General features: G+C 36.2%; 1 protein-coding gene across 6 annotated transcripts in view; it reads right to left on the reverse strand.

The window, feature by feature from the left end:
* The window catches only part of LOC131680502 (runt-related transcription factor 1), a 222,313-nt gene that overhangs the window by 205,012 nt on the left and 4,768 nt on the right, over positions 1-12,533 (reverse strand). Inside the window, exon 1 of one of the 6 annotated variants that reach the window (XM_058961241.1) lies at positions 3,565-3,695. The exons of 4 other annotated variants lie outside the window; for them this stretch is intronic. The gene's annotated coding sequence lies outside the window, so the exon portion shown is untranslated. Of the gene's footprint in view, positions 1-3,288; positions 3,411-3,564; positions 3,696-12,533 lie in introns of those variants that run through there. One more of the 6 variants, XM_058961235.1, reaches the window with a different exon arrangement.

A 12,533-nucleotide genomic window follows, 5' to 3' on the forward strand; every position in this document is an offset into this window, starting at 1 on the left:
TAACACCTATTCCTCAAAGAATTCTTGACCGATTTCCACCATCTTTCAATTTTGAAATGATTGATCCAATGCTTCAATTGGCTGCCTTTCGAAATTCATCCTGATCTAATTTTTGGTTCCGGAGTTAGAGGTTGGTTAGTGCAGTCACATAGGAATTTCCTATATACCTGATACTGCCCCTGTAATACTTAAATGGTTAAAAATCGTAAAATGTAATTTTTGCAACCAAGGCAAGTAATTTAATTTCGACCGAAGTTCTGGCAACATTGTAATTGTCAACACCGTCTGTCAAATGAACTTTTGTGTTGTTTTGGTTTCGAGTTATTAGTGGGTACAAGAAAGTATTCATAACGAAGTATGTCCGTTGTGCTGGTATAATACGGAGCTGAATCCCGATGCATCCTAAATATGTAGTTAGCATTATCTTTCAAAAACGATTGCTGTGGTTTGAGTCGTCCCTTTAAACATGTCAGATCGAAAATGATCTGAGATTACCTATTTCCTGCACCCGACATACTTTAAACTTCTTCACCATATCCAATAACCTACAAATTGGCACCCATTGGATATATCTCAGATCAGATCTGATCAGTGGCGTAGCCAGAAATTTGGTTTGGAGGGGGGTTTGATGAAAATCGCAATTTTTTTGAAAATATCTTAATATTTAACATCAGTTTGATAAATTATTGAAAACTCAAAAACATAAGTAGTCTAACAGACGTCATTCCAGTTTACAAACAAGAAGGATCAACATGGAACAGTTTTCAAACCTCTATAGATTATTTTCTTGTATAATATGTCAATGATGTCAAAAATTGCGATCTTTTAAAGTGGGATAAATGATCTAAAAAATTTTCAACGTTCAAGATCACCTAATATAATAATTCTTGACTTTGAAGGTTTGACAACTTCGGGGAGTTATCAACATAAAACAGCGCCTGCTTTGATATAGAAATTTTAGTGATTAATTCTCATAGAGGTAATTATGGTGAATTAATTTTTCAAAAATATTAAGAGACATGGTGCCTTCAGCAAAGTTTTTGATAATGTCATTTCAAACAATTTTGTTGAAAATATGAAGGCTACATGAATTCAACATATAGGAATTTAAATGGACTGGGCATGCTATATTTCTTCTTAGTGAAGAAAAATTTAGGTGAAAACTATTTTTTTCTGCGCTACGGATAAAATTGTTTGAAACAATCATTGCGAGTTGAGAACACAAAACCTAAAACTAAATTATGGATGGATGGAACTGAAACTTGCGTTTCAACTTCATCTCATCAGAATCCGACACTAACTTGGTGGGCGGAGTAAGCTAGCGCCGAATTGATGCTAGCTCCTGAAAATGGAATCACTCTTTGTGTTTTTGAGTCCTTTTAATATCTGGGAATTATGTGTTTTAAATCCAGTTCCCTTATTTTTTTGTAAGCTTCAAAGGCACCTTGAACGCAATGTGAATTTATTATTTAATTACCGCAGAAGAGATTTATCAAATACAGTAATTTCAGAATAGCTTGTTGTAAAGATTTTCTACTGCTATATTTCGATACTCTGAATATGTGGGATATTTATGTCTTTGACGAAGTTGTTTGAAATAGCACTTTCGAAAACTTTGCTGAAGACATTAAGTCTCGACCTAAATTTGCTTGAAGAGTAATTCTTCTCTATAATTACTTCTAGGAGGATTAACCGTCAAAATTATTCTATTAGCAGATGAACAGTTTTACGTTTTGAAATTCTTCAATGTTACTTAACATCGAAATTTGGCAGTTTCGAATGAATGTGATCGTGACCGTTAAAAATTTATCGAGCATTAATTTTACTTTTCTTCATTAGTCAACCTCACAACTTGAAGTACGTAGCACACAAAATTTTAGTACGCCATTCATTGCATCCTGCTAAGAGGCTATTCATAAAGTTGATAATACAACAAAAATCCAATGCTCATAAAACCGATCCTGACCTGCTAGAGACAAAATTACATCAGCTTTCAACTAGTTTCTGAAATGTTATTCTTGTTGTTAACCATATTGAATTGTTGTCTAAACTCTACACAATCTAAAAAAATACATTTTCAGCAAATGTTGAAATGTATGCAAGTTTTCGGTAAATAAGCTTATGTTTTATATGCAATCAACCTATTCAAATTTAGATTCCCATTCGAAGAATTGTCTCTAATCTATATTTTGAAGCATCTTTCCAAAAATGAGCTCATAATAATTCAGACAGTTATTTTACTTTACATTGAAGTAATTTGATAACTATGGGATTTTGGCTAAGAAATAAGTTACAAGATCCCCTTCCCACAATTTTCCAAAAGTTTGAAAGTGACGCTTTAAACACAGTTCTCAATGTAGTGATCAGAGAATATTTTTCCAAAAATATTTTGTGGAATATTAAATTAAATTCGTCAGTATCAATTTTTTTTCAATCTAATTAATTTTGGTTTGGGAGGGGGGTTAGGCTGAATCCATTCTTATGGCTATCAATGTATACAATAAATAATTGTGTAATTTGAAAACAGTATCACTTGAACAGTTGTCAAAAAAAGTTTCCAAATTAGTTTTTATTGTTTAAGAAACTTATAGTATTTAGATTATCATAATCGAATAAATCCGAAGGAAAACGTAGCCACAGATTTTTCACCTCAGAAAATCTCAGCGATCTCGGCTGGGATTGAACCCAAACCGATTAGGGTGAGTGGCGGTCACGGTTACCACTCAACCGCCGGCACCGTCAACTTTACCTTCTTTAGGTGTTAAGGTCAATATGACCCAAAATAAACTTTGTGTACCGCCAGAATTAGCATCGGAATCTTATCGCGGAACATTCAAGATCGGTCGCATCAAGTACAAATTCTATATATACATTGTCATTTTTGTTTTGTTTGCGTTAATTATTAATATTCTGTCAATAAACCTGTGGTTAATGATGACGGTTCTGCATACATCTACCGCATGTATGCCAAACATGACCCCATTCGGCATCGATTCCCATTGGCCAATCAGGTAAAAAACGAGAATATTTACCAGAAACTGAAAATTAAAACTCTAAAAAACAATTTGAGTACAAGTTCTGGACAGGAAATGTGTTTTAAAACTGAGTTCGAAATCCGGGTCAATATGACCCATTAACACCTTATTCGTCACAAAAAGTTAACACCTAAAGAAGGTTAAAACAATTAAAGGAACATACAAAGAAAAACGTTATCAGAATCAAAACTAAGTGCACACATAAAATACAACTATAAAACCAACTGTTTGCTAGGAAAAATTGTTTAGTTACCTCATACGGAAAAACAACTAACCGGAAGAGAGCTTCATCTATTACTCGAACACTTTTTTCGAAGAGGTATCAATTTAAAATTGTTTTGCACTTGATTCCTATGAATCAACTTTGCGTAAATTGAAACCAGACACCCACTCCACAGTCACCTTGCGTTCGTTCACTCACTGAATTCCACTGACATATGCGCTCACATTCTCCGTCCGGCACAAATCAATCCACAAAACCAAAACACCAGCATTGTTTCGCGGGAAAAAAAAGAAACGACCAACTTACCGACGGAAGCATTTAACACAACCACGGAACTGCACGCCGATTGACCGCCGCGACCGCCGAGCGCCGGATTCAGCGCGAACGGTAAAAACTTGATAAACCATGCAAAAACACGCACTCTTCCGACCAATCCGACGAACGAGCCCACCTACTTTCGGTACAAATGTCACACAATCGTCACCGGATTGCTCCCGCAATGAAATGTTGCACCAGTCGCTTTCCCTTGTGTAGGTAGCTATTGTAGGTACCTGGACGAGGAAGGACAAAAAGCCGGACCGGATCCACGTTCGACGAAAGCAACAATCGTGGTCCGACTGTGAAGGTAACACAATAACCACCTCTGCGGGGCCTGTGATCCTGACCGACGCTTATTGGTTTCATGAAGAGAAACGGAGAGTTTTACCCCACCCCCATCCCCAGCCCATTGACCACTGCACTGCGCGCTGGGTTCATTAAGTGGGTGGAAAAAAAATCAAACAATAACTGCATCCATCCAACCAACGACGACAACGACAACGGGACGCGCGATGGTTTGGTAGGAGTTCCTCGTACAGCCAGTGAAAACGGTACCAGACACAGGGATCACCCCGGAATTGCCGGAGTTGCACATTAATCATCGTTTCGGCCCCCTTTGGTCCACGGGGTGCCACGAATTCAGTAAACTGGGACCGAACGGGGCGATATGTGTGCGTGTGGCAAGGTGTTGGTGTCACGAGTGGTAAATTTATCAGCATAAGTTATATTTATATTGTCCTGCGATTCCGCTGAAATATGGAACTGGGGTTGTTTTTTGTTTCGACAAAAAATGCATTAAATGGAATGATTTCGGCATTTCGGATGTATTTCTTTTTATCTGCATTGCAATCGCGTTCATTGGATTTCTTCGGTTCATTAGTAGAATATGTTAGTAGTCATAATTTGTCGTGTCTACGTGAATTATTAAAATTAATTTCAGAGCGTTATTTGACATTTCGCCATAAGGCGGCTCTTGGTGAATAAACCATTGAATATTTGAAAGGCTCGGTAGCACCTACTTAATCAAATATACAAGCGACCACTTTAATAAATCAGGCCAATGAAGCAGCTTGGTATATAAAATTGAAAGCACTATAATTTGTTAAAATTTTAATATTGCAGCAAGTCAAGTATTTGCGTTTCAACTTTGTCTCATCAGTATGATGGCAGACAGAGTTAGCCGCCAGACAGACACCCAAACCGAAAATGGAACCAAGTAACTGATTACGAGCGACGTACCACAAATGTGGAAGTTCTGTTTGCGGAAATGCAAGTTCCTTGACTTTCGAAAACCTTTTTTTGCAGAAAATTGTTTTATTCCAATTTTCTTCTTAGAGAAGTGATAAATTTTTTTACCAATATTTATGGGATGTACAGCGTCATGTTTAAAAAAAAAATTAAAGAGCAAAACATGGAATACAACTCTCGTGGAAAGCCCTACCGATTGACTATTTAGTAGTTAGTTCAACTCAGTCATTTCAACATTTATTATTAATCGCTCAATGCATAAAAACATATTTACTACAAACCAGTGCTGTTTTTTCCATTTATGATATTAAAGTCCGCATCATCTTCTGGTTTCCGTTGTTGTTGTTGTTGTTGCTGCTGTTGCTGGTGCATTTTTCATTGACACTGCAGACGCAGAGGAAAATAAAAACACAACCCATTTTCATTTTGAATTTTAATTAAAATTTGTATGCGTTTACTGTTGCTGTGTATTATGAACGCCATAGCTCATTATAATAAAGCGTCAGAGAACCACGCGTAACTCCACCCCCGTTCCCCACACTGCACCGCACACGTACACACAGAACCATGGAACCAAATATAAAACGAGTGCATCAAGAAGGGGTTTAAATGGATAGAGATAATAATAATAATAATGTTTTTAAATATGTCCACGGTTTGTGTGTATATGCAAAAAGAACCAGAAAAATATGTTAATTTATTTTTTCCGCGTTTTCCAAAACTTTTTTTTGCGCGGACCACCGCTAACCGCCAACGCACAACGGGACGTGGCAAAAATCGATTTAATACAGTATTAACTTAAAGTGCGATCGTTACTGCACTGCATGGTGACGAGTTCCATTTTTTTTGGTTGGAGATGAAGCAAATAAACTGAAACATGGTTAATCCGTAAGTACACGCAATGGATTGAATTGGATTGACTTAGTGGGTGAATATGTATAAGTTTAAAATGGGAGTTGGGGGTTATGTCGAGGGCAATGATATTTCAGTTTATTCCCGGTCTTTGGGAATACAATCACAGTTTGGAGTTTCAAATTGTATATTCCTTGTAATTTAAATTTACTATTTTGAGAAATAAGGCAAAATTTTAAAGAATAACAATCGAATGAACACCTCATGTTTAAAAGAATGCTCAATCAGGTAAAATAAGGTGAATATTCGATAAATTCAATTACTGATCCTCTTAAAAGTCTCTTATGAGCATTCCTTCTACAGCATTAACCTTCCCCGGATCCTAAACATAGATGTCGCTTGTCACGTATAAGTCAACGGAAAAAAACAATTGCATAGCTTCCATTCATATTTACACATGAATCGCGGTTGGACCTCGCCGGCTTAAGGCTCAAGTTACCTCAAGGCTTGGTAGTATGCGTAAGAAAAATTGTGTTCAGCTTTGCCACCAGATTATCCATTTATACCTTTTCAAAACTCTAAAAGAAGAATATCAGTCGATTTATTAGATCATCAGGATTCAATTCATGCAAAATACCTGCTGGAAAAACCATCGGCTTAGCTGGATGGTGCTTTTGAAAAAGTGGCTGTGATTTTTTATCACACTACCACACCGAGCGGGGGTACGCAACACAACTGCGCAATGAAAAAACCACAGCCACTTTTTCAAAAGCACCATCCAGCTAAGCCGATGGGTTTTCCAACAGGTATTTTGCATGAATTGAATCCTGATGATCTAATAAATCGACTGATATTCTTCTTTTAGAGTTTTAAAAAGGTTTATATGGATAATCCGGTGGCAAAGCTGAACACAAATTTTCCTACGCACACTACCAAGCGTTCTATTCTAACACATGCTTAAAAACGGTAACTTGAACCTTAACGATACTACCTGTCTGTAACTTGTAACACCAAGGAAATTACAAAAAACATTTTATTTTTTGGATGCGAAAAATCAATTTATGATTAATCTTAGATTAAATCCTTGAAGACGATGCACAGTGGCGGATTTCCCTAAAAACCTGGCCAAAAGTAGAACATGGTTTTGATTGACCTGCAAAGGTACATACCACGTTTTTTTGGAGGGCAGATTACAATTTTGATGTAAGATTTCCAAAATTCAAAATGGTGGATACAAAATGGCCGACATCAAATTCTAAATATAATAAAATTTTCGCGAATGAAGATTTAATCGTTCCAGTGTATGCCCATAACCTTTAAAACGTATCGAATTTTTAATAGTGTATAATTAAATAATAGAATTTGCACATATTTTGTCGCATGTTATTTAAAAATTTCGCTTATTTTATAGCATTGTAAAGGACTGCGTATCCGCCGGGTGATGCCAATCGAGTTGACATTTCATTGGACTAAGCAAACTAATTTCTATGCTTAGTGTTTACTTGACCAACTAAGGAACTAATCCACAGGGCATTCATTGTGAATAGGGAAAACGCATGGTCTTATCTGAGTGGAAGGCACAGTGGTCCAGAATGTAAATGTAGCAGGAATTTTAATTTTTTGCTAATAGTAAATGGCTTAGCCTTACCATATGTTCAGAGAAGTTGTTGTAATTTGCAAGGCCCTTCCTTTCGTTTAAACAGAAGCTAGGAAGGTTTTAATTCTAGTAAGATTTAAGACGAAATTGTTCAACGGCTCGCGATAGAGCTTGACTGTCTTCGATGAAGTTCTAGAATATTTTAGACAAATTTGCTGAAGACATGCAAGCTCTAGCTTTTATACTTTCCATTGCACGTGAAATCCAAATGTAAGTTTTAGGGTGTTCCTTAAAAAACGGTTTTATTTCTATAACTTTGGTAGTTTTTATTTTACACTAAAATATCCTTTGGATAACTTGAAGATTATTTTAGGAAGCATAATTTGCTTTAAAACACTAACTACTACACTTTTTTAGTTTAAAAGTTATGAGAACTTTTATATAAAAACTACTACATTTTCAAATTCTTCGATTAGGGCACTTAAAATTAAATACCGTTGCTGTTACTTGAAATACAAATACAAAGTAGCATAAATCACCAAAAAATGGCAAATGCGATACTTTTAATATCTTGCAATATTTTCTCAAAAATTAGTTTGTTTTTAGTAAAAAGTAGGTATATATAACTTTCTAACGAAAGAAGCTAAAGGTTCGGTACACTGTGAAAAATTGTTCTCCTTCAAAATATCTGAAAGTATTTCGAAAGTCATCTTAATGAAATATCAAAACTGCATATGTTATATAAACAAAACCATTTTTTAAGAACCACCATTTTTTGGGCAAATTTCGTGTAAAATGAAAAGTACAAGATACAAAATTCCAGTATATTCGAAAAAGTTTTTTGAAATTTTATTTTCTTCAATTTTCTGGAGGACAGCGAAACTCTATCGCGAACCATTAAAAAGTTAATTTTCTGATTTTAATAAATTTGGAACCACCCTACCCACTATTGAAAATAATAGAAAGTCTTGCAAAGTACAAAATGTGAAAACGAAACTATATCTTTTATATTGTCCACCGTGAAAGTAAATAAATATACTACCAAGGGCCAATTCCCGAAAAACAAAATTGTTAATATAACTTTTTCAGGTTTCATTTTTTTCTAACCTAACCTTCAGATGTTTTTCATAGGTTTTAAAGGCGATCATTTGCTTCTAATAAATCAAACTCTAGCTTCTATTATTCAAAAGATACCTATAATATCAAAATAGATTTTTCGAAATCAATTAACCCATTATTGCCCAACTAATTTTTCACGCGCATCACAAATTGTGTTTTCCGATCGAAGAAAAATGATGTGGTCATTCCAGTAAAATTATTTTTGTGCTCAAAGTAGCTGATATTATAAGGAACAATCAGTGAAAATTTAAGATTGATCGGTTAATCGGTTCCTGAGATATCGTGATCGCCGTGGATGAACTTTTCAATAAAATACAACTCCGAGATAATCGAGTTTTACTGTCGGTGCAGCGAGTCAACGGTCTAGCGTATGAAACACTACGTACCGCCTACAAGTGGTGAATGGGTAGCGGTCTATGAATAGCTGTAACTTAAGTTGTAGTATTCCGATCTTAATGAAACTTTGAGAAAATTTTCCTCAGCGTATGTAGTTTCAGAATATCTAATTTACAAAAATTCGATTTTTTTCATCCTAACAAAAATGTGTAACCCCTTAAGTGAAAATTGATTAAAAACAAAACATAAACACCGGTTTAACCACTCTAACTTCTCTAAACACATTCTGCAAGAGTATATGAACAATATTAACTCGTTAATAATGCCTGTTCTGCGTTATAAATTGAGTAATAGGAGTTATTCTTAGCACCTACTATATATAGTAGGTTGGGCAATAATGGGTTAATAACAAATTTTTTGGTCTTAAAATAATCTTAAAGTTGTCGGAAGACTACTTAATTTTTATATCAATACCGCATAAGTTATTAGGATAAAACTGTTTTTCTAAGAAACACTAGGAAACACTCCTTTTGTTTTTAAAATGTTTTAAAATGAAAAGTATGCCAGATAAAGCTTACATGTCTTCAGTAAACTTTTCTAAAATTTGTCATTCTACAACTTCACTGAAAGTCGTTTAGTTCTATCTCGAATAATTAAAAAGTTAAATTTTTGATCTTGGTAAAATTAGAACCACTCTAGCTGTTATTTTAACAAAAAGAAGTGCCTCGCAAAGTACAAAACCTTTTTCAAAGACATAATAAGGCTAAGTGGTTTAGTTTGCTTACTAAAGGCCGCTCTAAGGTTGCCAGAAACTTTTTGGTGTAACTAATACTTGTATTTGCTTTTTCCGGTAGTAATAAACCTCCCAGTTTGGTTTAAACGCAAGGACAATTTTTAAAACAGAATTTCATTGTTAAGTATTGTTCATTAAACCAATTTTATCAATTCTGTAATCTAAAAAGAATTTTTGAATTTTACTGAATGTGGTGAACTTGGCACCACTTGCATATCTGTTATACTCAACCTGCACAAAACGGTGCATAACACAGGGCTGATTTTTAGAAAACTTGTGTTCTCATTCAGCCCTTCGTTATGCAATTTTGCGACATTATGACAGATCGGCTAAGCCCGGTGTTTCATGAAGCGCGGCCGTTCCTTTCGATCGGGAAAGGCCGCGTGGAATTTTGGGCAAATGCGCTAAGAACACCAGCTAGATGTCCGTCATAGTAAACATACACTGCATATGGAAATTGCAGCCCGAAATATAAACAAAAACGTTTTGTAAACCGAAGAATTGCATAACCTATAATGATAATAATTTATAATGATTTTGAAAAACTGAATATTTTCGTGGTTTTGAATATTTTGCAAAGCGTTATGATAGCGGTTACAGGTGAAAATGTTGGTTAAACAATATCATTAATTTAATTCTCTCAATTAATGTTCTATAGCTAAATTATGATCATATTTCCTTAGGGAGTTCGGTTTACCCTATCTTCTCCTATGTAGAAGTTTTAAACCGAGTGTGGAATTTAAGTTTCCTTTACTATTTTAAAGAAAATAAAGATAACTGTAAACTCTGTGTTCGAATCGAAGTAACTGCACTCTAATGTCGCATCTCTGGAAATAAATAGGCGAAACAGTAAGGTTTTCCGTTCTAATTTCTATACAATATTCAAATGCAATGCAGGATACCTGTCCATAACTAGTGGACCTCAAATTTAGAATAGCTATTGCAGTCGTTGTTGTCCTACAGTAATACTCACCGGTCTTCCTCTAGGTAGCCAACTCCACCTACTTTATTTGCAACTTATAAATGATTTTGGCTATAATTGTATCCAATCTCAAAACCGCTCTCGGTTCTCATCTTGCTCAGTTCAAAAGCTGAAAACCTCTTGCTTAGTTTAGAAGCTGTCGATAGCACAAAAGCCGTTCACTAAGTCGATTACAATGCAGTCTCTTTCCAGTCACCCTTATAGCTTGCGAATTGTTTCGTTCGGAATTCTCGGTCCGGAGATGTGGACTAATGAGTGCTATACATTTAGTTTCTTTGCGATGTGGGTTTTAATGTTAAATTTGTTTCCGTGAATGGCTTTGCGGTATACTAAATTGCACAGAACTAATCATAGGGAAACAGCAGACAAAAATAGTTCTGTCTTCCCAAACCTTCACAATTACATCGCACACGTCAAATTAGCTTGGACATTAACAAATATTTCAGAATAGTATAAAATCGTATGACACAACATAGAGATGGATAGAGAAATAGCAAGATAGATGTGAGTCGTCACAGTTGCCACCAGAGTCGGAAGATGTCTACAGTTACTCTCTGTAAATGCCACGAGTATAATATGAATGCGAATTATGTGAGAAATCTACTATCTCACTACCAGGGTAATGACTTGGTGATCTGTGTATTCATATACCATCTAACATCTAACTCACGGCTGGATGCAACGCTTAATACAAGGGGTAGATACAGCAGCAGAAGTCCCTAAGTCAAGGTGTAGTTCCGCGCCGAGGACTTGATGGCTGGAGGGTATAAAACATGCCAGTCGCGCACGGAGCATTTTGGGTTTTACCCTTACTGTGTTATGCGAATCTCTGACACAGTGGGCCAATATTTTCTTCGCAAATCATGGGAATCAAATAATTATGCCCCATTTAAACCTGATATGGCTCGCTACATTCGTTAACACCCCAACTTGCTTGGTGCCCTCTAGTAGTTCTGCAACATATATTGGAAATGAAATGGTTAGAATAGCACAAATCAATCTCAAGCGTAAACGTACAGCAACTGTGAATCTATCTCGACTTATATTGCAAAATTACTTAAAACTGCCATCATTGCTTACAACAAGACAGGCATGACTAACTCACAGGAAATGCCTCGTGCTTGCATTCTTGCAAATAAGGCTATTGACGCGTTATCTGTGCAATCACAGTTACTCTGACTGTCGGTAACATAGATAAAAAGTACATATATTGTTCAACATATCTACCGCATAACGAGTCATCTCCTTCAGATAATTTTGAAAGCGTTGTATCATATTATAGCAGAAAAGGGCTATCGCTCATTATGGGCAGTGATGCATCACATCAGCTCAGACATCAATCTGAGAAGCTCTGAACTGGTGGAGTACATAAGTAATACAAATCTCCATATTCTGAATGTGGCAAACCAACCAACTGTTGCAAGGTCTGGGAGAGAGGAGGTGTTAGACATAACGCTTTGCTCTGAAAGAATTTTGCATGAGGCGGGAAATTGGTAGGTTCCAAACGAAACTGAACCGTCTCTATCCGATCATAAATATATATTTTTCGATCATCTTGATGTTACCCTCAATGTGGTATCGTAATCCTACATCTACAAACTTGGACCTCTTTTTAGAAAACTTGGCGACTAAATTTCCTAGAAATTAGTCAACTAGACGACTTGGATGACGTCGTGGATACGACAAACTCATTCATAGTAGCATCCTACGAAGAAGCTTGTCCACTTCGTGCTGTTGAATGGACTAGGTCGTCCGACCCCTTGGTGGAGTGCTGAGCTTGAAAGTATGGAGAAGGATATGAGAAGAGCTTGGAACCGGCTTCTGCGTGATGACTCCAGGGCTTTCAGGTCAGCTCGTAGTACAGATAAGAAAAACCTACGCACTAATGTCTCTCTTCTGAACGAGGCAAGAAGGTTAACCCTCCGGAAGTCGCGCAAATGGCTTACTGAACGAGCAGCCGCAACTGCTCTAAGACGATTTCGCTAGATTTTCAGAGCAGTGTGCACTCAGTGCATTAGCGCGACTGCCGG

Source organism: Topomyia yanbarensis, chromosome 1, assembly GCF_030247195.1.
Source record: "Topomyia yanbarensis strain Yona2022 chromosome 1, ASM3024719v1, whole genome shotgun sequence".
Classification (NCBI taxonomy): domain Eukaryota; kingdom Metazoa; phylum Arthropoda; class Insecta; order Diptera; family Culicidae; genus Topomyia; species Topomyia yanbarensis.